The 23291-nt window shown below is 39.9% G+C and overlaps 1 pseudogene; it reads right to left on the bottom strand.

The window, feature by feature from the left end:
* Positions 1–14251: 14251 nt before the first annotated feature.
* LOC122214087 lies at positions 14252–18085 on the bottom strand (annotated as a pseudogene).
* Between the last annotated feature and the right edge of the window lie 5206 nt (positions 18086–23291).

Here is a 23291-nt window from a genome sequence, read left to right as displayed (position 1 = left end):
TGTTTTCACTCTTTTGTGGATCCTGAGAAACTTAACAGAAGACCAGGGGGAGGGGAAAGGGGGAAAGAGTTACAAAGAGGGAAGGAGGCAAATCATAAGAGACCCTTAAATACTGAGAACAAACTGAGGGTTGATGGGGCATGGGGGAGAGGGGAAAATGGGTGATGGGCATTGAGGAGGGCACCTGTTGGGATGAGCACTGGGTGTTGTATGTAAACCAATTTGGCGATAAATTTTATTTATTGTAATTATTGGTAAAAAAGTAATTATTGGTAAAAAAAATCTTAGAAAATAAAGAGTCACATACTCTATCAATGAACCCCATGAGTTTATATTTAAATATGAATCCTGACTTTGAGGTCTTTTGCACATTATGATAAGAAAAAGTAATTTACTATTAAATTAAGTTAGCCCATTCTACTTTAAATTTTGTGTCTAAGTTTCTACATTCTTTTAATTCTGTGCTAATTCAAACATTTTCTGGTTTCATTTATATCCCACCTAAATTTCCTTTCAACATAAAAGATGGCATTACTGAGTTTGTGTTATGCATTCTTATATAAGAGTGTATTTGTATGAAATAATGTACAAATGCACACACACACACACATATGTGCATCCACTCACTACTCACTAAAGTGTTCTTGGACTCACCAAATATTTTCAACCACTGTATTTATTCCTAACAACATCTGCTTGAATTAGGTTTATTAGCCCACATCATCATTGGAAATAAGGAAAAAGAGGTTTCTGGTTGATTACATTTTTACAATTATATAATAAAGCTTTAAAGCTTTTGTACACTTTCTTGTATTATATTTAAATGGACTTATGGATAGGGGAGGGGCCAAGATGGTGGAGCAGCATGGAAGTTTTTGTCTCTCTTGTCCCTGAAACGCAGCCATATCAACACCAAACCATCTTGCACACCTAGAAAATTGATCTGAGGATTGACACAACAATATGCGCGACTTGAACGACAGAACTCAGCAGGAACACAGTGCAGAGAGGTGAACTAGGGGAGAGAGAAGCCAGGGAGGGTAGGGAGCTATTTTTGCTTGTGGAGAGAGGACAGAGACAGGGGGGAGAGTACAGGAAAAACATTCCCCCTGACAGCAGCTGGAAAGAAAGAGAGAGTGGAAAGACCTGTAAGAGAATTAATAAGAAAGGGAGAAAGGAGAAAGGAGAAAAGAGAGGGTTTAAATACCATTAAAACTCTATAAACAGGGGAGCATAGAGTCTGAAACTCTGCAGCTTGATACCTGGTAGCGCTTTGGTGGGAAGGGTGAATCTCCAGGAGCAGACAGAGAGGTCCGCGGGATCCTTAGGCCACACGGGGAGAGGTGGTTCTCCAACTGAGAGGACATTTGGTATAGGCTGTGTGGCCACCCCACAGGCAAAGGTCCCAGCAGACCCGGAGAAAAGCCACATGTGCTGGTGTTGGAACAAGGACATTAAGGGTGAAGCCGGGTGCTGGATGTGTTGTGATTTACCAAGATCCCTGGAATGCTGCTGCTACGTGATTGCATAAACTTTTTCTGGGCTGGGCAGGCACCCAGCCACAGTCTCTGGGCATCTGCAGCAGCACAGGTGCACAAACCTTCCTGGGGGTGGGCTGACACTTGGCCATTGCTTGGTGAGACCCTCCCCCAGAAGGTCTGAGCAGGTCAAAGCTGCAGGGGACACAGAAGTGAGAGGTTTGGAAACACAGCCCCATCTGAGATAAAACTTGGGAGGGAGGTGCTGCTTGGCAGGCTGACAGCTTGGATGCGGACAGTGTAGAAGCAGGGAGTTGATGGAAGCTGGAGACAAGGGAGGGATGCTTGATTGCTGGTGGGCAAGAGCACAGAGTTCTGATACTAGAGACTGGGTGGCTGGGTGATGCACATACACAACAATCCACTGTGCATGCACACACAACAATCCACTCCAGTAAGCTAAGCAGCACCATCTAGTGGACAACAGAGCTGTTACACCAAGCCCTGACCAACTGCACCAACCATGCTCTAGAGGAATAACACAAGTCTCTCTGCTATAAAGACTATAAAGTGCTTCATAGTTTGACATCTTGGGGAAACGATATAATTTCTATCGTATTTCACTCTGTTCATTGGTCCATCTATTCAATGTTTTTCTTTTTCTTTTGTTTTCTTATTCTTGAATACAGAAAGAAAACATTTATTTTTATTTTCTGTTTTTATAAAAAAGATTTTCTTTAATTTTTTCTATTATATTTTTTAGTTTTTTTGTAAATTTTTTAAGATCCTGTTTTACTTACATCATTTCTTTTTATTCTATTTTACTGTATTCATTTTTTAAAAATTTCCAAATGTTTTACATTTTTTCCCTTTTCTTTTCATTCTCTTTTTTCTCTATTCTATCATGCTTCTTTCAACAACGAGAACAAAACACACCTAGGAGCTAGCAACCTTTATTTGATTTTTTTTGTGTTGTTTTAAATTTTTTAATTTTTATTTATTTTCTAAATTTTATTAATTATTTTTATTCCTCCAAAATGACTAAATGAAGAAATTTACCCCAAAAGAAAGAACAGGAAGAAATGATAGCCAGGGACTTAATCAACACAGATGCAAGCAAGATGTCTATCCATAATTTAGAATTGCGATAATAAGAATACTAGCTGGGAATGAAAAAAGCAAAGAATCCCTTTCTTCTGAGATAAAAGATGTAAAAGCTAGTCAGGATGAAACTAAAAATGCTATAAATGAGGGGCGCCTGGGTGGCTCAGTCAGTTCAGTGTCTGATTTCGGCTCAGGTCATGATCTCATGGCTTGTGAGTTCGAGTCTTGTGTTGGGCTCTGTGCTGACAGCTCAGAACCTGGAGCCTCTTCAGATTCTGTGTCTTTCTCTCTCTCTCTGCCCCTCCCCTGCTTACACTCTGTCTCTCAAAAATAAATAAACATTAAAAAAAATAAAAAATTAAAAAATGCTATAAATGAGATGCAATCTTGAATGGATGCCACGTTGGCAAGGATGCGTAAAGCAGAGCAGCGAATCAGTGATATAGAGGGCAAACTTATGGACAATAGTAAAACAGAAAAAAAGAGGAACACTAAGGCAAAAGAACACAATACAAGAATGAGAGAACTCAGTGACTCATTAAAAAGGGATAACATCTGAATCATAGGGGTGCCAGAAGATGAAGAGAGAAAAAAAGGGATAGAAGGTTTATGAGAGCAAATCATAGCAGAAAACTTCCCTAACCCGGGGAAAGATACAGAAATCAAAATCCAGGAAGCACAGAGAACTGTCACTGGATTCAACAAAACCAACCAACAACAAGGCATATCATAGTCAAATTCACAAAATACACAGACAAGGAAAGAATCATGAAAGCAACAAGGCAAAAAAAGTCGTTAACCTACAGGGGAAGACAGATCCGGTTCACAGCAGAACTATCCACAGACTTGGAAGGCCAGAAAGGAGTGGCAGGATATATTCAATGTGCTGAATCAGAAAACTATGCAGCCAAGAATTCTTTATACAGAAGGCTGTTATTTAAAATAGAAGGAGAGATGAAAGTTTCCCAGACAAACAAAAACAAAGGAGTTCATGACCTCTAAACCAGCCCTGCAAGAAATTTTAAGGGGGACTCTCTGAGAGGAGAAAAGATGAAACAAAACAAAAAAAAGCCAAAAGCAACAAAGACTAGAGAGGACCAGAGATCACCACCAGAGACTCCAACTCTACAGGCAACATAATGGCAATAAATTTATATACTTCAGGACTCATTCTAAATGTCATTGGACTAAATGCTCCAATCAAAAGACATAGGGTAACAGAATGGATAAGAAAACAAGATCCATCTATATGCTGTTAACAAGAGACCCATTTTAGACCCAAAGACACCTGCAGATTGAAAGTAAGGGGATGGAGAACCATCTATCATGCTAATGGTTGCCAAAAGAAAGCTGGAGTAGCCATACTTATATCAGACAATCTAGACTTTAAAATAAAGACTGTAACAAGAGATGAAGAAGGGCATTATATGACAATTAAGGGGTCTATCCACCAAGAATATCTAACAATTGTAAACATTTATGCTCCAAACATGAAAGCCCCCAAATATATAAATCAATTACTCATAAACATACAGAAACTCATTGATAATAATACCATAGTAGTAGGGGACTTCAACACCCCACTTACAGCAATGGAGAGATCATCTAAACAGAAAATCCACACTGGATCGGATGGACTTAACAGATATATTCAAAACATTTCATCCTAAAGCAGCAGAATACACATTCTTCTCAAGTGCACATGGGACATTCTCCAGACTAGGTCACATACTGTTTCACAAATCAGCCTTCAACAAGCACAAAAAGATAGAGATCATACCATGCATATTTTCAGACCACAACTCGAAATCAACCACAAAATTTTTTTTGGAAAGACAACAAATACTTGGAGACTAAAGAGCATCCTACTAAAGAATGAATGGGCTAACCAAGAAGTTAAGGAGGAAATTAAAAAGTATATGGAAGTCAATGAAAATGATAACACCACAGCCCAAAACCTCTGAGATGCAGCAAAATGGTTATGAGGGAAGTGTATAGCAATCCAGGCCTTCCTAAAGAAAGAAGAAAAGTCTCAGATACACAACCTAACCTTACACCCTAAGGCCTCGAAAAAGAACAGCAAATAAACTGAAAACCAGCAGAAGATGGGAAATAATAAAGATCAGAGCAGAAATCAATGCTATTGAAACCAAAAAAAAACCCCCAAAAAACAAAAAACAAAAAAACCAGTAGAACAGATAAATGAAACCAGGATCTGGTTCTTTGAAAGAATTAGCAAAATTGATAACCCCTTAGTTTGATCAAAAAGAAAAAGGAAGGGATCCAAATAAATAAAATCAAGAATGAAAGAGGAGAGAACACAACCAACACAGCAGAAATACAAACAATAATAAGAGAATATTATGAGCAATTACACACTAATAAATTGGGTAATCTCAAAGAAATGGACAAATTCCTAGAAACATATGCACTATCAAAACTGAAACAAGAAGAAATAGAAAAATTGAACAGACCCATAACCAGTAAAGAAATTGAATTATTAATCAAAAATCTCTCAAATAACAAGAGTCCAGGGTGCCAGATGACTTTCCGGGGGAATTCTATGAAAAATTTAAAGAAGAGTTAACACCTATTCTTTTGAAGCTGTTCCAAAAAACAGAAGTGGAAGGAAAACTTCCAAACTCATTGAAGCCAGCATTACCTTGATTCCAAAACCAGACAAAGATCCCACCAGAAAGGAGAACTGGAGACCATTTTCCCTGATGAACATCAATGCAAAATTTCTCAACAAATTACTAGCCAACTGGATCCAACAGTACATTAAAATAATCATTTGCCACGACCAAGTGGGATTTATACCTGGGATACAGGGCTGGTTCAATATTCGCAAAACAACCAATGTGATACGTTACACCAAAAAAAGAAAGGACAAGAACCACATGATCTCAATAGATGCAGAGAAAGAATCTGACAAAATACAGCATCATTTCTTGATAAAAACCCTCAAAAAAGTAGGGGTAGAAGGACTGTACCTCAAGATCATAAAGGCCATATATGAAAGACCCACTGCTAATATCATCCTTAATGGAGAAAAACAGAGTTTTCCCTCTAAGGTCAGGAACATGACAGGGATGTCCACACTCACTACTGTTATTCAATATAGTGTTGGAAGTCCTAGCTTAGCAATCAGACAACACAAAGGAATAAAAGGCATCCAAATCAGCAAGAAGGAAGTCAAACTTTCACTCTTCGCAGATAACATGCTATTCCCTATGTGGAAAACTCAAAAGATTCCACCAAAAAACTGTTAGAACTGATCCATGAATTCAGCAAAGTAGCAGGATATAAAATCAATGCACAGAAATTGGTTGCATTTCTTTTTTTTAATTTTATTTTTTATTTTTTAAAATTTATATCCAGATTAGTTAGCATATAGTGCAACAATGATTTCAGGAGTAGATTTCTTAGTGTCCCTTGCCCATTTAGCCCATTACCCCTCCCACAACCCCTCTAGCAACCTTCAGTTTGTTCTCCATATTTATGAGTCTCTTCTGTTTTGTCCCCCTCCCTGTTTTTATATTATTTTTGTTTCCCTTCCCTTATGTTCATCTGTTTTGTCTCTTGAAGTCCTCATATGAGTGAAGTCATATGACTTTTGTCTTTCTCTGACTGACTAATTTCACTTAGCATAATACCCTCTAGTTCCATCCATATAGTTGCAAATGGCAAGGTTTCATTCTTTTTGATTGCCGAGTAATACTTCATTGTGTGTGTATATATATATATATATATATGTATATATATACACATATATATGTATATATATGTGTATATATATACATATATATGTATATATGGATATATACATATATATGTATATATGGATATATATATATATCCATATTCTTTATCCATTTATCCATCGATGAACATTTGGGCTCCTTCCATACTTTGGCTATTGTTGATAGTGCTGCTATAAACATGAGGGTGCATGTGTCCCTTCGAAACAGCACACCTGTATCCCGTGGATAAATGCCTAGTGGTGCAATTGCTGGGTCTTAGGGTAGTTCTATTTTTAGTTTTTTGAGGAACCTCCATACTGTTTTCCAGAGTGGCTGCACCAGCTTGCATTCTCACCAACAGTGCAAAAGAGATCCTCTTTCTCTGCATCCTCACCAACATCTGTTGTTGCCTGAGTTGTTAATGTTAGCCATTCTGACAGGTGTGAGTTGATATCTCAGTGTGGTTTTGATTTGTATTTCCTTGATGATGAGTGATGTTGAGCATCTCTTCATGTGTTGGTTGGCTATCTGGATGTCTTCCTTGGAGAAGTGTCTATTCATGTCTTTTGCCCATTTCTTCACTGGATTATTTGGTTTTTGAGTGTTGAGTTTGATAAGTTCTTTATAGATTTTGGATACTAACCCTTTATCTGATATGTCATTTGCAAATATCTTGTCCCATTCTGTCAGTTGCCTTTTAGTTTTGTTGATTATTTCTTTTGCTGTGCAGAAGATTTTATTTTGATGAGGTCCCAGTAGTTCCTTTTTGCTTTTGTTTCCCTTGCTTCCGTTGAGTAAGAAGTTGCTGCAGCCAAGATCAAAGAGGTTTTTGCCTGCTTTCTCCTCAAGGATTTTGATGGCTTCCTGTCTTACATTGAGGTCTCTCATCCATTTTGAGTTTATTTTTGTGTATGGTGTAAGAAAGTGGTCCAAGTTCATTTTTCTGCATGTTGCTGTCCAGTTTTCCCAGAGCCACTTGCTGTCTTTATTCCATCGGATACTCTTTCCTGCTTTGTCAAAGATTAGTTTGCCAGACGTTTGTGGATCCATTTCTGGGGTCTCTATTCTGTTCCATTGATCCGAGTATCTGTTCTTGTGCCAGTACCATACTGTCTTGATGATTACAGCTTTGTAGTATAGCTTGAAGTCTGGGATTGTGATGCCTCCTGCTTTGGTTTTCTTTTTCAAGATTGCTTTGGCTATTCGGGGTCTTTTCTGGTTCCATACAAATTTTAGGATTATTTGTTCTAGCTCTGTGAAGAATGCTGGCGTTACTTTGATAGGGATTGCATTGAATATGTACATTGCTTTGGGTAGTATCAACATTTTAACAATATTTGTTCTTCCTATCCAGGAGTATGGAATCTTTTTCCGTTTCTTCGTGTCTTCTTCAATTTCTTTCATAAGATTTCTATAGTTTTCAGTGTATAGATTTTTCACCTCTTTGGTTAGATTTATTCCTAGGTATTTTATGGTTTTTTTGTGCAACTGTAAATGGATCGATTCCTTGATTTCTCTTTCTGACGCTTCATTGTTGGTGTATAGGAATGCAACCGATTTCTGCGCATTGATTTTATATTCTGCAACTTTGCTGAATTCATGAATCAGTCCTAGCAGTTTTTGGTGGAATTTTTTGGGTTTTTCATATAGAGTATCATGTCATCTGCAAAGAGTGAAAGCTTGACTTCCTCCTGGCTGATTTGGATGCCTTTCATTTCTTTGTATTGTCTGATTGCAGAGGCTAAGACTTCCAATACTATGTTGAATAACAGTGGCGAGAGTGGACATCTCTGTCTTGTTCCTGACCTTAGGGGGAAAGCTCTCAGTTTTTCCCCATTGAGGATGATATTAGTGTTGGGTCATTCATATATGGCTTTTATGATCTCGAGGTGTGATCCTTCTATCCCTACTTTCTTGAGGGTTTTTATCAAGAAACATTGCTGTATTTTGTCAAATGCTTTCTCTTCATCTATTGAGAGGATCATATGGTTCTTGTCCTTTCTTCTATTGATATGATGAGTCACGTTAATTGTTTTGTGGATACTGAACCAGCCCTGCATCCCAGGGATAAATCCCACTTGGTCATGGTGAGTAATTTTTTTAATGTATTGTTGGATCCAGTTGGCTAATATCTTGTTGAGGATTTTTGCATCCATGTTCATCAGGGAAGTTGGTCTATAGTTCTCCTTTTTAGTGGGGTCTTTGTCTGGTTTTGGAATCAAGGTAATGCTGGCTTCATAGGAAGAGTTGGGAAGTTTTCCTTCTATTTCTATTTTTTGGAATAGCTTCAAGAGAATAAGTGTTAACTCTTCTTTAAATGTTTGGTAGAATTCTTCTGGAAAGCCAACTGGCCCTAGACTCTTGTTTTTTAGGAGATTTTTGATTATTACTTGGATTTCTTTACTGGTTATGTGTCTGTTCAAATTTTCTATTTCTTCCTGTTTCAGTTTTGGTAGTGTATATGTTTCTAGGAATTTGTCCATTTCTTCCAGATTGCCCATTTTATTGGTATATAATTGCTCATAATATTCTCTTATTATTGTTTATATTTCTGCTATGTTGGTTGTGATTTCTTCTCTTTCATTCTTGATTTTATTTATTTGGGTCCTTTCCTTTTTCTTTTTGATCAAACTGGCTAGGGGGTTATCAATTTTGTTAATTCTTTCAAAGAACCAGCTTCTGGTTCCATTGATCTCTTCTACTGTTTTGTTTTGTTTTGTTTTGTTTGTTTTGATAGCATTAATTTCTGCTTTAATCTTTATTATCTCCTGCCTTCTGCTGGTTTTGGGTTTTATTTGCTGTTCTTTTTCCAGCTCCTTAAGGCATAAGGTTAGGTTGTGTATCTGAGATCTTTCTTCCTTCTTTAGGAAGGCCTGGATTGCTATATAATTTCCTCTTATGACCACCTTTGCTGCATCCCAGAGGTTTTGGGTTGTGGTGTTATCATTTTCATTGACTTCCATATAGTTTCTAATTTCCTCTTTAACTGCATGGTTAGCCGATTCATTCTTTAGTAGGATGCTCTTCAGTCTCCAAGTATTTGTTACCTGTCCAAATTCTTGTGGTTGATTTCAAGTTTCATAGCACTGTGGTCTGAAAATATGCACGATATGATCTTGATCTTTTTGTACTTACTTAGGGCTGATTTGTGTCCCAGTATATGGTCTATTCTGGAGAATGTTCCATGTGCACTGGAGAAGAATGTATATTCTGCTGCTTTAGGATGAAATGTTCTGAATATATCTGTGGAGTCCATCTGGTCCAATGTGTTATTCAAAGCCATTGTTTCCTTGTTGATCTTTTGATTAGATTATCTATCCATTGCTGTGAGTGGGGTGTTGAAGTCTCCTACTATTATGGTATTACTATCAATGAGTTTCTTTTTGTTTGTGATTAACTGATTTATATATTTGGGTGCTGCCACATTTGGCGCATAAATGTTTACAATTGTTAGGTCTTCTTGGTGGGTAGACCCCTTGATTATGATATAATGCCCTTCTGTCATCTCTTGATACAATCTTTATTTTAAAGTTTAAATTGTCTGATATAAGTATGGCTACTCCGGCTTTCTTTTGGCAACCATTAGCATGATAGATGGTTCTCCATCCCCTTATTTTCAATGTGAATGAAGGTGTCTTTAGGTTTAAAATGGGTCTCTTGTAAACAGCATATAGATGGGTCTTATTTTCTTATCCATTCTGTTACACTATGTCTTTTGATTGGAGCATTCAGTCTATTGACGTTTAGAGTGAGTACTGAAAGAGATGAATTTATTGCCATTATGATGCTTGTAGAGTTGGAGTTTCTGGTGGTGTTCTCTTGTCCTTTCTAATCTTTTGTTGCTTTTGGTATTTATTTATTTATATATATATATATTCATCTTTTCTCTCCTCAGAAGTCCTCCTTAAAATTTCTTGCAGTTTAGTGGTCACAAACTCCTTTAATTTTTGTTTGTCTGGGATACTTTTAATCTCTCCTTCTATTTTGAATGACAGACTTGCTGGATAAAGAATTCTCGGCTGCATATTTTCCTGACTCAGCACACTGAATATATCCTGCCACTCCTTTCTGGCCTGCCAAGTTTCTGTGGATAGGTCTGCTGCACACCTGATCTGTCTTCCCTTGTAGGTTAGGGATTTTTTTTTCCTTGCTGCTTTTATGATTCTCTCCTTGCCTGAGTATTTTGTGAATTTGACTATGATATGTCTTGTTGATGGCCAGTTTTTGTTGAATCTAATGGGAGTCCTCTGTGGTTCCTGGATTTTGATGTCTGTGTCTTTCCCCAGGTTAGGAAAGTTTTCCACTATGATTTGCTCACATAACCCTTCTACCCCTATTTCTCTCTTCCTCCTCTGGAACCCCTATGATTCTGATGTTGTTCCTTTTTAATGAGTCACTGATTTCTCTAATTCTTAAATCATGCTTTTTGCCTTAATCTCCCTCTTTTTTTCTGCTTCATTATTCTCTATAAGTTTGTCCTGTATATCTCTGATTCTCTGTTCTGCCTCGTCCATCCTTGCCACCACTGCATCCATCCATGATTGCAGCTCAGTTATAGCATTTTTAATTTCATTCTGGCTATTTTTTACTTCTTTTATCTCTGCAGAAAGGGTTCTAATCTATTTTTGACTCCAGCTAGTATTCTTATTATCATGATTCTAAATTCTGGTTCAGACATCTTGCTTGTATCTGTGTTGGTTAAATCCCTGGCTGTCATTTGTTTGTGCTCTTTCTTTTGGGGTGAATTCCTTCATTTTGTCATTTTGAAGGGAGAAAAGGAATTAATGACATTGAAAAATTGAAATTAAAAAAATTAAAATTAAAAAAAATATTAAAATTAAAAATACACACACACACACACACACACACACACACACACAAATAGATGATGCTAGATCCTACGTTTGTTTTGGTCTGGGTGTTGGAAGTGGTTTGACGGATTAGAGAAAAAAAAAGGAAATCGTTTGAGAGTTTGAAAAAATGAATACACTAAAGTAGATTAAAATGAGATGATATGAGTAAAATAGAATTTGAAAAAATATACACAGAAGTAGAAAATATAGTAGAAAAAATTAAAGAAAACTATTTTTAATAAAAATTAAAAAGAAATATGACTTTTTTCATTTTCTGTATTTAAGAAAAAAGAAAAGAAATGAAAAAGATAAAAAAGATAAAAAAGAAAAGAAAAGAAAAAAGAAATCGTTTGAAAATTTGAAAAAGTGAATACACTGTATAGACTAAAATAAAATGATGGGAGTGAGATAGAATTTGAAAAAATTTACGTAAAACCAAAAAATATAGTAATAAAAATTAAATAAAAATATTTTTAAAAGAAATTGAAAGTAAAACTGGAGTTTTTCTCTTTCTGCATTCAAGAAAAAGGAAAAAGAAAAAAGAAAAAGAAAAAAAAGAAATTGTTTGAACATTTGAAAAGGTGGGTATACTGAAGTAGACTAAAATAAAATGATGGAAGTAAAGTAGAAGTTGAAAAAATTTACACCAAAGTAAAAAATATAGTAATAAAAATTAAAGACAGATATTTTTAAGAAATATTGAAAATAAAAATGAGTTGTTTCTCTCTCTGTATTCAAGAAAAAGAAAAGAATTGTAAAAGAGAAAAAGGAAAAAAAAAGAGAGAGAGAAAAAATTGAATAGATGAACCTGCTAACAGATTGAAGTAGGACTGAAATTGCTTCGTTTTCCCCTAGAATCAGTCCATGTAGCTCTTTATAGTCCAGAAATGAAGCCGGCGGTGAGGTTTGTGTTCTTGAAGAGCGAAGTTGGCCCAGTTGGGCAGGACTCGTTGTAATGGCTCCGCTCTCCACTAGATGGCGCTGCTAGCCTCCTGGGGTGGATTGTTGCAGGGCTTGTCGGTGCGCAGGCGCCTGCGCAGGAGCGGTGAAAAATGGCGCCACCCAGCCACCCAGGCTGTTCTCCCGGATCGGCAGTCGCGCACCGGTCCTCCGTTTTCAGCTCTCGTCCACTCCCCGCTTTTCCACTCTCCGTGACCAGGCCCCAGGCAGTACCTCTCTCCCAAGTTTTGTCTCAGATGCGGCTGTTTTCCCCGGCCCCTTACTTCCTAAGGACTGCGGCTTTGACCCGCTCTGCCCCTCTGGGGGAGGGTCTCACCGAGCAGTGCCCGAATGAACAATGGCCGAATGGCGGCCGCACCCAGGACCGCTTGCCGGACCCTGCTGGTGCCGGTGCCCCGAGACTGCGGCCAGGTGTCAGCCCGCCCCCCAAAAAGATGGAGAGACGGTGTAGCCTCAGCGTTTCAGGGACTGTGGAAAATCACAACACACATCTGGCACCAGGCTTCACCCTCAACGACCTCGTCCCAGCACCAGCGAATGTGGCCGCCTTCCGGGGTCTGCTGGGACCAGGTGGCGTCAACAGTCTCTACCGAATGTCCTTCCGGCAGTGGAACCGCTTTTCCCCTTGTGGCCCGAGGACCTCCCGGACCCCACTCTGTTCCTGGGGATTCACCCTTCCCACCAGAGCACCGCCAGGTAGGGAGCTGCGGAGTTGCAGCCTTTGCGCTCCCCTTGTTTACAGTCTGAATGGAATTTAAACCCTCTCCTTTCTCCTTTCTCCCTTTGTAGTTTCGTCCCTGCGGCTGTTTCCAGTTTTCCACTTTCTCTCCAGCTGCTTTTGGGGAGCGGTGCTTTTCCCGTATGCTCCCCCCACCCCAGTCTCCGTCCTCTCTCTGCCTGCAAAAGGGGTTCCCTACCTTCGGGGCTTCTTGCTCCCCAAGTTCAGGTCTTCGTGCCGCGTACCTGCTGAATTCTGTGGTTCAGGTTGCGCAGATTGTTGTGTTAATCTTCCAGTTTTCTAGGTGTGTAGGATGGTTTAGTGTCGGTCTGCCTGTACTTCATGGACGCGAGAGACACAAAAAGCTTCCAGGCTGTTCTGCCAAAATGGCTCCTCCCTATTTGGTATTTCTGAAAATAAACCATCTCCCACACATCTCACATTCACCAACCTGAAAGCTCTCTGAACCATCCTTTTGGGTTTTAGGGAAGATTCACTATGTAGACAGTTGATTAAATCATTGGCCTTTGGTGATTAGACTCAATCTTCAGACCCTCCTTCTTCCCAGGAGGTCAGGGGCTGGGATGTGAAGTTTCAGTCTTCTAATAACATGGTTGGTCCTCCTGGCCAGTAGCCCCTCTCAACGTCACTTCATTAACCTGACAGAAGACATTTTTTCCCCCTTAACTACATTGATTTATTTGGAGGGGGGTGGAGAGAGAGAGAGAGAAAGAGAGAGAGAATCCCAAGCAGCCTCTGTGCTAACAGTGAAGATCTCACAAATCGTGAGATGATATCAAGAGTTGGACCCTTTCCTGACCGCCACCCGGATGCCCCTCCCCCCCAACACAAGACGTCTTTATGACTCCCATCACTTAGGAAATTGGAAGAGTTTTAGGAGCTCTGTACCAGAAATGGGGATGTAGATCAAATAATTTTTTTTTATTACAAATCATAATATCACAGTTATAAATTGTCGTGCTGGATGAAGCCTTGATTGGAATTCGGTCACGATGCTTCCAGTTCTCAAACCCTGGCACAGCGGTTCTCAACCAGGCAGGAGTTGGCCCGTGGGGATATTTGGCCATGTGTGAAAGGATGTTGCCAAACACCTATAACCCATAGGACAGCACCCAATACAAATATTCACCCAGCCCCAAATGTCAACGGTGAGAAGGTGAGAAATATTATTCGAGACCAGCACTGCTCTACCTGCATTGTGTGTACAAATCGCCAGAGTTTGTAGTTAAAATGCCAATTATGATGCATTAGGTCTCCAGGTCTCCAGGGACTCTGTGTTTCTGATAGGTGGTGTTGATGCTGTGGGTCCTGGTCTGTGGAGCACAGCTTGAGAGCAAGGCTGTGCTCCTGTGTTAGAGACACGTGTAGGCAGTTTTAGGTCTTCTCCACCAGGAATCTTCTGTATATGTGATTTTGAAGGACAAGTTTTTCACATAACTCTCTAGGTGTTGATAAATTCTGTGTTCAATGCTTTTACCTAAGGGCTCTTGAGTGACAGCAAATACTTTATGTTTGAGCAAAAACTATGGAGTAGGCAGAATAAGGGCTTCCAAAAGATGTCCACATCCTAATCCAAAGAACTTTTGAAAACATTTGTTTACAGACTAAGAGGAATGTAGCCAGGAGGTGGAATAAGTCTGCTAATCACTGAATTTGATAAAAAAAAAAAAAAAAGATTAGCCTAGATTATCGGGATGGGATTAGAGCAATCACAGCGGTCCTTTAAATGTGAAAGAGGAAGGGGGTGCCTGGGTGGCTCACTAGGTTAATAGTGCAGCTCTTGATTTTGGTTCAGGTCATGATCTCACAGTTTGTGGGACTGAGCCCCATTTCTGGCTTTGTGCTGACAGAGCAGAGCATGCGTGGGATTCTCTCTCTCCCTCTCTGGCCCTCCCCTGCTCATGCTTGGTCTCTTTCTCCCTGTCTCTCTCTCTCAAAACAAACAAACAAACAAACAAACAAACATTTTAAATGCAGAAAATGGAAGAAAAGAATTGGAATCAGAGAGACATTTTCAGACACAATGCTGCGGGCTAGAGGAAGGGCCACTAGACAAAAAATGCAGGTCGCCACTAAAAAATAGGAAAGCCACTAAAAAATAGAAATAGGAAAGGGAGTCAATTCTCTTCTGGAGTGTCCAGAAGGATCACAGCCTTGACGATCTCTTCATTTTAGCCCAGCGAGACCCATTTCAGGCTTCTGACCTAGAAACTTTGGATAAATCTTCGTTTTAAGCCACAAGTATAGTCATTTATTGTAGCAGCATCAGGAATCGAATGCAGAAGTTTGTTCAGAAATATATTGTTTATAGGAGCAGGATTTGAGCCTTTCAATTCATTCAGTGAACTTTCCCTTGGGTAAAGGCATTTGGTATTGAAATCCCACCTTAAATGGAAAGAATTTAGTTTCAGTTTGGAGATATTCTGCCCTACTTGCTGGACAATGATTTCTCACTACATACATGTAAATGTGGTTTTGACTCTGAGGCCTTTGAAGATTTGAGATAAAAGACAATTCCTTTTTATTATTTATTTATTCTTAATATGAAATTTATTGTCAAATTGGTTTCCATACAACACCCAGTGCTCATCCCAACAGGTGCCCTCCTCAATACCCAGTTACCCACCCCCCTCCCTCCCACCCCCCATCAACCCTCAGATTGTTCTCAGTTTTTAAGAGTCTCTTATGGTTTGCCTCCCTCCCACTCTAACCTTTTTTTTTCCCTTCCCCTCCCCCATGGTCTTCTGTTAAGTTTCTCAGGATCCACATAAGAGTGAAAACATAAGGTATCTGTCTTTCTCTGTATGGCTTATTTCACTTAGCATAACACTCTCCAGTTCCATCCATGTTGCTACAAATGGCCATATTTCATTCTTTCTCATTGCCAAGTGGTATTCCATTGTGTATATAAAAGACAATTCCTTTTTAAAATTGAGGTCACCTGTTCCATTTTAAGTCTTTGTGTCAAAATTGTATTCTTTCTAGTTCACGTTGACTTGAATGTTTATTCTTTTCATTACGATCCTCCCCACCCCCCTCCGCCATATTTAACATTTTCTTTCAACATAATAGATGGGATTTTAGTAAGTCCTCTGTGCGTCTACATGTATGCATATTAATGTGTTTATTTGAGAGAAAGATGGACATAAACGAACACACACATATACATATCACACCCTTAACCTTGAATATTTTCTTCAGATCCAACAAAGTGCTCTACGCCTTTCATTTATTCCTCACACCATCTGTCTGGAGTTAGGGCTCATTACCCCACATTACCTTCAGAAATAAGGATATGGAGGCTCAGTTGGATTGCATCTTCACAATAATATAACAGAGAAATTAAAGCTTAGTGTGCATCTTCTTGAATTATACACAAATGGAGCCACATGGTCTACAATCTTTTTTTTTTAACATTTCACCTTTTATTAAGGCAGGTGTGTGATAAATAATTTCATACAACCAGATCTCTCATGAACTTGCAACTTACGGTTCTTATTCCAGAAAATTCTGTTCTTATAAAAAGTCACCTCAGTATCTGAAAAGAGTAATAAGGGATTTTGAACCCAGTTTGCTTTTTGTTTTTTTATTGAAATCCATGTTAGTTAACGTTTGGTGTAGTATTGGTTCAGGAGTAGAACCCAATGATTCACCACTTACATGTCATACCCAGTGCTCATCACAGCAGGGCACAGCAGGTGCCCTGCTTAATGCCCATCACCCATTTAAGCCATCTCCCCCCCACCCCCAGCAACCCTCTGTTTGTTCTCTGTATTTAAGAGTCTCTTTTGGTTTGCCTCCCTCTCTGTTTTTATCTTGTTTTATTTTTATATCTCTTGACCTATGTGCATCTGTTGTGTTTCTTAAATTCCACATGAGCAAAATCATTTACTTGTCTTTCTCTGGCTGACTTATTTAGCGTAATACACTCTACTTCCATCCACAAATGGCAAATGGCAAGATTTCATTTATTTGATCACCGAGAAATATTCCATTATATATATACACCACATCTTCTTTATCCATTCATCAGTCAAGGGAAATTTAGTCTCCTTCCCTAATTTGGCTATTTTTGATAGTGCTGCTAAAAACATGGGGGTGTGTGTGCCCCCTCGAGTCAGCATTTTTGTGTCCTTTGGATAAATACCTAGTAGTGCAATTGCTGGATCGTTGGGTAGTTCTGTTTTTAATTTCTTGAGGAACCTCCATCCTGTTTTCCAGAGTGGCTGCACCAGTTTGCATTCCCACCAACACTGCAAAAGTGTTCCCCTTTCTCCGCATCAGAGCCCCCTTCATGTCTCTGTTCCTCAGGCTGTAGATGAAGGGGTTCAGCATGGGTGTGACCACTGTATACACCACTGAGGCTGTTGCACTTGAGTGGGAGCTCTGGGTAGCAGCAGAGCTAAGGTACACTCCCAGGCCAGTACAATAAAATAGAGAGACAACGGAGAGGTGAGACACACAGGGGGAAAATGCTTTATACTTGCCCTGAGCTGATGAGATCCCACATATGGAGGAAACTATCTTAGAATAAGAGTAAAGGATCCCCACAAAGGGACCACCAGCCAGCAGCATAATTCCAGAATACATCACCATGTTATTGAGAAAAGTGTCAGAACAGGCAAGTTGGATCATCTGATTGAGTTCACTCAATCATCTGATTGAGTTCTGATTGAAAAAGTGGGGGATTTCCAAGACTGTACAGAAGGACAGCCGCAATACCATTAAGCTTTCTAACAAAGAATTCAGGGCACACATGATCCAGGACACCAGAACCAGCAGTCCACAGAGCCGGGGGTTCATGATGACCATGTAGTTCAGGGGGTGACAGATGGCCACAAAGTGGTCGTAAGCCATCACAGTCAGGAGAAAGATGTCTAATTCTACAAAGAGTAGGAAAAAGTACATCTGTGTGATGCAGCCTGCATAGGTTATGACTTTGCTCTGAGTCTGGATGTTCCAGAGCATCTTTGGGATGACAGTAGAGGTGAAGCAGATGTCCACAAAGGACAGGTTGGCCAGGAAGAAGTACATGGGTGTGTGGAGGTGGGAGTCAGAGCTGACAGCTAGGACGATGAGCAGGTTTCCAAACACAATGATCAGGTACATGGAGAGGAAAAGCCCAAATATGACGGGCTGTAATTCTGGTTCATCTGATAATCCCAGAAGAAGAAATTCTGAAATTTGGGTATCATTGCCTGGTGCCATGTGGTGGTGGTGGTGACTAGAAATTAGAAAAAAAAAAGATTAATATTAGCACAAATGGGCACTAGTAACATGGCAGAAATGCTGTAATTACAATGATGTGTGCGGGGGAAAAGCAGGCATAAAAGAAAATGGTTGGGTTATTATCTTTACGGGGAGTTCAGGAAGACCTAAAAGCAAGGTGACATTTGAAGAGAGACTTCTGGGATATGTGCACGGAAGACATGAGGTTGTCTGGGGAAGTGTGGGCTCTGCAGGAAGAAAAGCCAGTTCAAAGGCCCTGAGGAAGGCATTTGTTTCGGGTACCCAGGTATAAAAATGGAGGCAGTGTGGTCAAGAAACGAGTAAGAGAGAGGTGATGGCAGGGACTGTTGAGGAACGAGGTGGCCTCCCTGCTACAGCTGAAACTTCACGACACAGGGAGCCCTTCCTTTGCCTAGTGTTCCTTGCACTTCATTAATTTTGTCCCTAAGGAATCCTGCAAATAAAAGTAGATCTCCTTCTTACTTCCAATGATGGTTAACATTCTGGCATCTGTATTTCGAGGGTCCACACTGCCCCACCACAGCCTTCTGGGGCCAGGTGACTACGGGTTCTTCTCACCCCTAGGTACAATATTTAGGAAAGAAATGATACAGGTGAAGTTCTCAATATCAAATTGTCATTACCCTAAAGAATATAGAAAAGTACCCAATTTCCAGTTGGTAAGATTCCCATGAACATGAAAACACGCTGCTCCATTTTAATATGACCATTCTTCTCTTCTACATTTAGAGAAGTATAAAAAACTCAGAAGGAGACAGAGCAAAGGAAGAGCAGGGAGAAAGATCTCATAAGCCCAGGTGGTCCCTGAGAGATCGTGATGATCAGAAAGCTTCCCTGGTTCTGGCTGCATTCCAATCCTAGGTTTACCCCCATATGCCCAGTATGACTAATAAAGCAACAAAATCCAATTTCTCCAAAAGAGAAAAGAGTGCTGTATTTATCGTGTCAAGACACATGAAGTATAAACATCCACTGGAAATATGAGTAAAAGGAATAAATCCCCAACTGACAAAAGCAAATACACAGCATACAAAAATAGCGGGGATTTATCAAGATCAAATGGTAACAGGTTTTTCTATATGATAAACACACACAACTTTGGACAACTTTGGGATCAGTTAATGAGCTTTGAATTTTAGATCCACCAAGAAATGTTAACTGTTTGAATTTGGGAAGACAAGCAAATTGTTCTAAAATGTTAATATTCTCACTAGTATAGTGGGGGCAGTGGTATCCACCCTCCAAGGTAGTCGACAGATTAGGTGAATATATATAAAAAGTTCAGCATAGATCCTTCCTGTTAGTTTATGATGGTCATTCTGTTTGTTCAGCCGTGTGTGTGTGTGTGTGTGTGTGTTTGTGTGTGCGCGTGTGCGCACACACGTGTGAGCATCCATGTGGATTTGTGTATTTGCATGTGTACACATTCTGGATCATAATGTCAAAGGCATGTTTCCTGTGGACAGTCCAAAAAAATGGAATCCACTGGTATAATGGGAAAAGTAGTTTTAACAGAAGACCGTTGCCTGCTCATGTGGGACAAAAGCAGTGTGAATGGCAAGTCCATTATAGGAGCCTGGTTGCCAAGAGAAAATGTAGTGAGTGTGGGTGCTGATGTTAAGTCAGACTCCAGGGAGCCCGGGCTGATGGCTCCACTTGCCTCATCATGGTGTCCACCTCGGGCCCCTGACCTGATTGTTATTAATGTACCTATTCCCTGTCTACAGTGGATGTGGCTGACCCTTTCCTCACTTTCCTTGGTGGTATTCTTTCCTTTGTTATCTCGGGCTCTGGGGTTTGATCTTTGTTTTGCCACATCCAGTGGGAACACTCCAGTCCCGTTACTCTGTTCCTTGTCTGACATGCAGAAACCTTCCCAGACTGTACTGTGCAAAATAATGCACGTTCCGTGACCATCCATCCCCTTTCTTTCTATGAGTTATCCTTGAAGACCCTATGTCATATAAGCACTTACTTCTTTGCTGTCTTCTCCAGGATAATATAGGACCCAAAGGAGCAGGGGCCTCACCTGCTTTGTTTGCATCTTTTGGTCACAAAGGTGTGCATTCATATAGAAACAAGTTCTAAGAACATGAGAACGTATTAAAAAAGTACAGTAGGGAAACGAAAATCATGTTAAACATGGTGGATTCTAGTAACTGTATTAAACAAAACTGAACAATGATCCAACACTAATGTCTTACAGAAAGGATGTAAAAGAGCAGTAATGACATCCACACGGGTCTCTGATTCAGGAGAAATGGGTAAAAGCTTGGAAATAAATGATGGGAAAATATACTTTTTACCATACGGTGGAGGAAGCAGTAGCTAAAGCTATCATTTTATTGTACGTAACCATAAATGGACTCAATCATGCTGATGGAAAAGATGTAGGGAATCTTTAGTTAAATACAAAAGAACATGTTGCACATAAGGACAGGAGGTGATTACTATTTTAAAAAACAGATCTAACTTCAAAATATAAAATGGCAGAAATAAGGAAAGTCAGATGTGACATAACACAGCAATATATGGAAAAGCACTTCTTACTAGTAAGGATGTGGAAGAATTTCGATGTTTAAAAGCAATGAGGGGAACACGATATGACCAACTGAGAGATTTGAGCACACAATATATCTAGACTTTCTCTCAATCCCATAAACACATCTACACACCACAGAAATATTAAGTGGCAAACAGCAAACTTGGTGAAAGATTGCAATTGTTTTTTGAAAGAATGAAATAAAACAACAATAAAAACACTCAGTTCCCAGTACAGAAAAGCAACATACTTGCCAAAAAATTTGCATATAGGAAGTAAGTGGCTAACAAAGTCTAAAACCTATTCAGCCTCCTTGGTAATAAAATTGTGGCCAAAATGCTCCTTGGCATATCCCTTCAGTCATACTAAGTCTATTATTTCTTTCTGATAAATACCAAAGAGAGAGACCATACTTGAAATGTGTGTCTCAAAAACCACTGTCGCAAGGGAGTATTTACCTTCAGGAGGCTGGATCCTTCTAAGTAATAAAGAACAAGTTAAATGTACCCCAAATGAAAAAAAGTGTAAAATGCTCCCATCCCGCTGCTCATATCTCCAAGCCTCCTACTCTGTTTCCCTACTCCCGTTAGCTGCAAAACTCCGTGGATACGTGCTAATTTCACTGGAACCTCTTTACGCACCGCCCCCTTTTCCTTCTTCAGTCTCATCCAATTGGATTTCCATTCCCACCGCTCAGCATCACCAGTGATCCTTGTATTGCTGAGTCCAACAAACACTTCTTTTAAAAAAATGTATTAAGTAAATTGTGTTCAAATTTTTAAAAGTCAACCTAACAAACAAACATGGTATCTCTTGACTCTGGGCCAGGCTGCTTAGGCTCTAAGGTGACCTCAAGAAAAGGTTCTCAAGTTCCATTCTTTCTGATCCTTCCCTGAAATACCTGCTGAGCTCTCAGACTCACCTGGATGGGGTCTACAAGAGGAGTGTCTCTGTGTGGAGGACCGAAATTCCCCCTTGATGGTCGATGATGAAAACCAAGGCTCTGTTCCCAGACAGGACAGCAAGAAGGAGTGAAACATGGGTACCCCAGCCAGACTTAGGAATCCGAGAGCAACAACCATGTCCTGTCCTGCACAAGGAGCACCATGGTTAGGACGGCAGAGGAGATATTTACAGCTCCCTGTGTCTGCTCATTAGGCGCTGTTTCCATTGTTAGTCCCACGCTGGAGCACCTTGTTTCCCTCTGGGCCACTGGTCTGGACAGAAAAGAATTTTTTCCTACTAATTCTCTGTTCCCAGGAGACCAGATTAGAAGTCAGGTGAATCTGGCTTTTGTTATTTCTTCTCCATGCTCTTGCTGGCCTTCCAGAGGTCTAACCTCCTTATATCTTACCCCAATTTTGAGTTAACGTTTTCTCCAAATCTAAGACCAAGGGACCTGCCTAAGCAGGTCTCATGGACCTCCAAAGTATTGTCTTAATGGCAGAAAAGACTTCCCGGTTTCTCTAGAAAATTGCTATTCTCCTCTCAACAAGAGAGAGAGGTATGTTAATTTGCTATAAGCCTATGGGTACCGTGCTCTTGTGTTCATGATGTTTTTGACTAATCAGTAAGGGGATTTATGCTGGTAACACAAATTGAGAACTTCCATTTAGTGTCCCAGATGAAAAAGCTCGTTACTTATAAGATATATTTAGATCACGTTATGCACCATACACTGATCTTAGACTTCTGTGTGGATTGCCTTATTTCATTTTTACAAAAGCCCACTCTTTTTTTTTAATCTAAATTCTTGTTAGTTCACATACAGTGTAATACTTGTTTCAGGAGTAGAATTCGGTGATTCATCACTTACATACAACACCCAGTGCTCATCCTAAAGTGTTCTCCTTCATCCTCATCACCCATCTAGCCCATCCCCACCCACCTGCCTCAATCAATCCTCATTTGTTCTTTATAGTTAAGATTTTCTTGTGGTTTGTTTCCCTCTCTTCTCTCCCCACCCATGTGGGTTGAGCTAGACTGTAATATGTTGAGCAAAATAAGTCAGGCAGAGAAAGACAGATATCATATCATTTCATTAATATGTAGAATTAAAGAAAAGTTCACACTTATTTTTTAAAAATTTTTAATGTTTTTATTCATTTTTGAGAGACAAAGAGATACAGAGCACTAATGGGGGAAGGGCAGAGAGAGAGGGAGACACAGAATCCGAAGCAGACCCCAGGCTCTGAGCTGTCAGTACAGAGCCAGATGTGAGGCTGGAAACCATGAATCGTGAGATCATGACCTGAGCCGAAGTTGGACACTTAACTGACTGAGCCAGCCAGGCACCCTGAAAAGTCCACACTTATTAAAGTACAGTTGTAACAGTGGGGCTCAGAAGTGTGGCACGAACTACTCAGAGTTGTGAACTGAGGGAGGAAGGAGCTTTGACTGTAAATCGACCAAGATATTTCCAGTTCTCATGTGCTAGGTCAGTGGCTCTCAACCAAGGGTGATTTTGCCTTCAGAGAACCCTTGACAAGATAAGGGAGAAAGTTTTGGTGGTCGTAACTAGGGAGGTGCCACTGGCACCTAGTGGGTTGAGGACAGGGATGGTGCCCCATATCATACAATGCACAGGATGGCCCCCACCACAGAGAATTATCTAGCACAGTG

Source organism: Panthera leo, chromosome A2 (assembly GCF_018350215.1).
Source record: "Panthera leo isolate Ple1 chromosome A2, P.leo_Ple1_pat1.1, whole genome shotgun sequence".
Taxonomy (NCBI): Eukaryota; Metazoa; Chordata; class Mammalia; order Carnivora; family Felidae; genus Panthera; species Panthera leo.
The sequence above is the reverse complement of the archived record's forward strand: the minus strand, read 5'-3'. Positions and strand labels throughout refer to the sequence as shown.